Here is a 6768-nt window from a genome sequence, read left to right as displayed (position 1 = left end):
TTATCCGAAACTTCCCGAAACCATTCCGGTGTCCGAATGTAACCTTCCAATATATGAATCTTTACCTCTCAATCGTTTCGAGACTCCTCGTCATGCCCCTGATCTCATTCGGGACTCCGAACAATCTTCGGTCATCAAGTCACATAACTCATAATATAAATCGTCATCGAACGGTTAAGCGTGCGGACCCTACAGGTTCGAGAACTATGTAGACATGACAGAGACACATCTCCGGTCAATAACCAATAGCGGAACCTGGATGCTCATATTGGCTCCTACATATTCTACGAAGATCTTTATCGGTCAAACCGCATAACAACATACGTTATTCCCTTTGTCATCGGTATGTTACTTGCCCGAGATTCGATCGTCGGTATCATCATACCTAGTTCAATCTCGTTACCGGCAAGTCTCTTTACTCGTTCCTTAATGCATCATCCTGCAACTAACTCATTAGTCACATTTCTTGCAAGGCTTATAGTGATGAGCATTACCGAGAGGGCCCAGAGATACCTCTCCGATACACGGAGTGACAAATCCTAATCTCGATCTATACCAACCCAACAAACACCTTCGGAGACAGCTATAGAGCATCTTTATAATCACCCAGTTACGTTGTGACGTTTGATAGAACACAAGGTGTTCCTTCGGTATTCGGAAGTTGCGTAATCTCATAGTCAGAGGAACATGTATAAGTCATGAAGAAAGCAATAGCAATAAAACTAAACCATCATTATGCTAAGCTAACGGATGGGTCTTGTCCATCACATCATTTTCTAATGATGTGATCCCGTTCATCAAATGACAACACATGTGTATTGTCAGGAAACTTAACCATCTTTGATTAACGAGCTAGTCTAGTGGAGGCTTACTAGGGACACTATGTTTTGTCTATGTATCCACACACATATCAAGTTTCCGGTTAATACAATTCTAGCATGAATAATAAACATTTATCATGATATAAGGAAATATACATAACAACTTTATTATTACCTCTAGGGCATATCTCCTTCAGTCTCGCACTTGCACTAGAGTCAATAATCTAGTTCACGTCGCCATGTGATTTAACACCAATAGTACACATAACCATGTGACCAACACCCAAAGGGTTTACTAGATTCTATAATCTAGTTCACATCACCATGTGATTAACACCCAAAGAGTACTAAGGTGTGATCATGTTTTGCTTGTGAGAGAAGTTTAGTCAACGGGTCTACCACATTCAGATCCGTATGTATTTTGCAAATTTGTATGTCTACAATGCTCTGCATGGAGCTACTCTAGCTAATTGCACCCACTTTTAATATGTATCCAGATTGATATTCAGAGTCATCCAGATCAGTGTTTAAAGCTTGCATCGACGTAACTCTTTACAATGAACTCTTTATCACCTCCATAACCGATAAATATTTGCTTAGTCCTCTAAGGATAATTTTGACCGCTGGCCAGTGATCTACTCCTGGATCAATATTGTATCCCTTTGCCAAACTCATGGCAAGGTACACAATAGGTCTGGTATACATCATGACATACTTTATAGAACATATGGCTGAGGCATAGGGAATGACTTTCATTCTCTCTCTATCTTCTGTCGTGGTCGGGTTTTGAGTCTTACTCAACGTCATACCTTACAACTCAGGCAAGAACTCCTTCTTTGACCGATCCATTTTGAACTCCTTCAAAATCTTATCAAGGTATGTACTCATCGAAAGTCTTATCAAGCGTCTCGATCAATCTTTATAGATCTTGATGCCCAATATGTAAGTAGCTTTACCGAGGTCTTTCTTTGAAAAAACTTCTTTCAAACACTCCTTTATGCTTTCTAGAAAAAATCTACATCATTCCCAATCAACAATATGTCATTCACATGTACCTATCAGAAAGGCTGTAGTGCTCCCACTCACTTTCTTGTAAATACAGGCTTCTCCGCAAGTCTGCATAAAACTATATGCTTTGATCAACTCATCAAAGCGTATATTCCAACTCCGAGATGCTTGCACCAGTCCATAGATGGATCACTGGAGTTTGCACACTTTGTTAACACCTTTAGGATTGAGAAATCTTCTGGTTGCATCATATACAACTCTTCTTTAAGACATCCATTAAGGAATGCAGTTTTGACATCCATTTTCCAAATTTCACAATCATAAAATGCGGCAATTGCTAACATGATTCAAACAGACTTAAGCATCGCTATGGGTGAGAATGTCTCATCATAGTCAAATCCTTGAACTTATCGAAAACCTTTCGCAACAAGTCGAGCTTTGTAGACAGTAACATTACCGTCAGCGTCAGTCTTCTTCTTGAAGATCCATTTATTCTCTATTGCTTGCCGATCATCGGGCATGCCAACCAAAGTCCATACTTTGTTCTCATACATGGATCCCATCTCAGATTTCATGGCCTCATGCTATTTCGCGAAATCTGGGCTCATCATCGCTTCCTCATAGTTCGTAGGTTCATCATGGTCAAGTAACATGACTTCCTGAACAGGATTACTGTACCACTCTGGTGCAGATTGTACTCTGGTTGACCTACGAGGTTCAGTAGTAACTTGATCCGAAGTTTCATGATCTTCATCATTAGCTTCCTCACTAATTGGTGAAGGAATCACTGGAACTGATTTTTGTGATGAACTACTTTCCAATAAGGGAGTAGGTACAATTACCTCACCAAGTTCTACTTTCCTCCCACTCACTTCTTTCGAGAGAAACTCCTTATCTAGAAAGGATCCTTTCTTAGCAACAAATATCTTGCCTTCGGATCTCTGATAGAAGGTGTACCCAATAGTCTCCTTTGGGTATCCTATGAAGACACATTTCTCTGATTTGGGTTCGAGCTTACCAGGTAGAAGCTTTTTCACATAAGCAACGCAGCCCCAAACTTTAAGAAATGACAACTTAGGTTTCTTGCCAAACCAGAGTTCTATCATCTCAACGGATTTAGATGGTGCCCTATTTAACGTGAATGCAACCATCTCTAAAGCATAACCCCAAAACGATAGCGGTAAATCAGCAAGAGACATCATAGATCGCACCATATCTAATAAAATATTATTACGACGTTCGGACACACCATTACACTATGGTGTTCCAGGTGGCGTGAGTTGCGGAACTATTCCAAATTGTTTCAAATGGAGACCAAACTCATAATTCAAATATTCACCTCCACGATCAGATCATAGAAACTTTATTTTTCTTGTTACGATGATTTTCCACTTCACTCTGAAATTCTTTGAGCTTTTCAAATGTTTCAGACTTATGTTTCATCAAGTAGATATACCCATATCCGCTCAAATCATCTGTGAAGGTCAGAAAATAACGATACCCTCTACGAGCCTCAACACTCATTGGACCGCATACATCAGTATGTATTATTTCCAATAAATCAGTTGCTCGCTCCACTGTTCCGGAGAATGGAGTCTTAGTCATCTTACACATGAGGCATGGTTCGCAAGCATCAAGTGATTCATAATCAAGTGATCCCAAAAGCCCATCAGCATGGAGTTTCTTCATGCGCTTTACACCAATATGACCTAAATGGCAGTGCCACAAAAAAGTTGCACTATCATTATTAACCTTGCATCTTTTGGCTTCAATATTATGAATATGTGTATCACTACAATCGAGATTCAACAAAAATAGACCATTCATCAAGGGTGCATGACCATAAAAGATATCACTCATATAAATAGAACAACCATTATTCTCTGATTTAAATGAATAACCGTCTCGCATCAAACAAGATCCAGATATAATGTTCATGCTCAACGCTGGCACCAAATAACAATTATTTAGGTCTAAAACTAATCCCGACGGTATATGTAGAGGTAGCATGCCGACGGCGATCACATCGACTTTGGAACCATTTCCCACGCGCATCGTCACCTCGTCCTTAGCCAATCTTCGCTTAATCTGTAGCCCCTATTTTGAGTTGCAGATATGGGCAACAGAACCAGTATCAAATACCCAGGCGCTACCACGAGCATTAGTAAGGTACACATCAATAACATGTATATCACATATACCTTTCACTTTGTCATCCTTCTTATCTGCCAAATACTTGGGGCAGTTCCGCTTCCAGTGACCAGTTCCTTTGCAGTAGAAGCACTCAGTCTCAGGCTGAGGTCCAGACTTGGGCATCTTCACTTGAGCAGCAACTTGCTTACCGTTCTTCTTGAAGTTTACATTCTTCCCTTTGCCCTTTTTCCTGAAACTAGTGGTCTTGTTAACCATCAACACTTGATGCTTTTTCTTGATTTCTACCTCCGCGGCCTTTAGCATCGCGAATAGCTCAGGTCTTATCCATCCCTTGCATATTATAGTTCATCGTGAAGCTTTTGTAGCTTGGTGGCAGTGATTGAAGAACTCTGTCAATGACACTATCATCAGGAAGATTAACTCCCAGTTGAGTCAAGTGGTTGTGGTACCCAGACATTCTGAGTATATGTTCACTGACAGAACTATTCTCCTCCATCTTGCAGCTATAGAACTTATTGGAGACTTCACATCTCTCAATTCGGGCATTTGCTTGAAATATTAACTTCAACTCCTGGAACATCTCATATGCTCCATGACGTTCAAAATGTCTTTGAAGACCCAATTCTAAGCCGTAAAGCATGGCACATTGAACTATCAAGTAGTCATCAGCTTTGCTCTGCCAGACGTTCATAACGTCTGGGGTTGCTCCTACAGCGGGTCTTGCACCTAGCGGTGCTTCCAGGACGTAATTCTTCTGTGCAACAATGGGGATAATCCTCAAGTTACGGACCCAGTCCGTGTAGTTGCTACCATCATCTTTCAACTTAGCTTTCTCTAGGGACGCATTAAAATTCAAGGGAATGGTAGCACGGGCCATTGATCTACAACAACATATACATGCAAAATACTATCAGGTACTAAGTTCATGATAAATGAAAGTTCAATTAATCATATTACTTAAGAACTCCCACTTAGGTAGACATCCCTCTAGTCATCTAAATGATCACATGATTCATTTCAACTAAACCATGTCCGATCATCACGTGAGATGGAGTAGTTTTCAATGGTGAAAATCACTATGTTGATAATATCTACTATATGATTCACGTTCAACCTTTCGGTCTCAGTGTTCCGAGGCCATATCTGCATATGCTAGGCTCGTCAAGTTTAACCCGCGTGTTCTGCACGTGCAAAACTGGCTTGCACCCGTTGTATGTGAACGTAGAGCTTATCACACCCGATCATCACGTGGTGTCTCGGCACGATGAACTGTAGCAACGGTGCATACTCAGGGAGAACACTTGTACCTTGAAATTTAGTGAGGGATTATCTTATAATGCTACTGTCGTACTAAGCAAAATAAGATGCATAAAGGATAAACATCACATGCAATCAAAAAATAAGTGATATGATATGGCCATCATCATCTTGTGCCTTTGATCACCATCTCCAAAGCACCGTCATGATCACCATCGTCACCGGCTTGACACCTTGATCTCCATCTTAGCATCGTTGTTGTCTCGCCAACTATTGCTTCTACGACTATCGCTACCATTTAGTGATAAAGTAAAGCAATTACATGGCGATTGCATTTCATACAATAAAGCGACAACCATAAGGCTCCTGCCAGTTGCCGACAACTTTTACAAAACATGATCATCTCATACAACAATTTATATCTCATCATGTCTTGACCATATCACATCACAACATGCCCTGCAAAAACAAGTTATACATCCTCTACTTTGTTGTTGCAAGTTTTACGTGGTTGCTACGGGCTTCTAGCAAGAACCGTTCTTACCTACACATCAAAAACACAACAATTTTTCGTCAAGTGTGCTGTTTTAACCTTCAACAAGGACCAGGCATAGTCAAACTTGATTCAACTAAAGTTGGAGAAACAGACAACCGCCAGCCACGTGTGTGCAAAGCACGTCGGTATAACCGGTCTCATGAACGCGGTCATGTAATGTCGGTCTGGGCCGCTTCATCCAACAATATCACCGAATCAAAGTAAGACGTTGTTGGTAAGCAGTATTCTATTATCGCCCACAACTCTTTGTGTTCTACTCGTGCATATAACATCTACGCATAGACCTGACTCGGATGTCATTGTTGGGGAACATAGTATTTCAAAAAAATTCCTACGATCACGCAAGATCTATCTTGGTGATGCATAGCAACAAGAGGGGAGAGTGTGTCCATGTACCCTCGTAGACCGAAAGCGGAAGCAGTTAGTAACACGTTTGATGTAGTCGAACATCTTCGCGATTCAACTGATCCAAGCACCGAACGTACGACACCTCCGTGTTCAGCCCACGTTCAGCTCGATGACGTCCCTCGAGCTCTTGACCCGGTTGAGGACAAGGGACAGTTCCGTCAGCACGACGGTGTGGCGACGGTGATGATGAAGTTACCGGCGTAGGGATTCGGCTAAGCACTACGACGTTATGACCGAGGTGTGTAACTATGGAGGGGGGCACCGCACACGGCTAAGAGAAGACTTGGTGTCCCTTTGGGGTGCCCCCCTCCCACATATATAAAGGAGGGGGAGAGGAGGCCGGCCCTAGAGGGGGCGCACCAAGGGGGGAGTCCTACTTGGACTCCCGGTCCAAGTAGGATCGCCCCCCCCCCCTTTTCCTATTCCAACTAGGAGAAGGAGGGAAGAAGGAAGAGGGGAGAAGGAAAGAGGGGGCGGCGCCCCCTCCCTAGTCCAATTCAGACTGGCCATGGGGGGTGCGGCCTCGCTTGCAGCCCTCTTCTCCTTTCCACTAAGGCCCAAGAA

Source organism: Triticum dicoccoides, chromosome 7A, assembly GCF_002162155.2.
Source record: "Triticum dicoccoides isolate Atlit2015 ecotype Zavitan chromosome 7A, WEW_v2.0, whole genome shotgun sequence".
Lineage (NCBI taxonomy): Eukaryota > Viridiplantae > Streptophyta > Magnoliopsida > Poales > Poaceae > Triticum > Triticum dicoccoides.
This window is presented reverse-complemented; position numbering follows the sequence as displayed.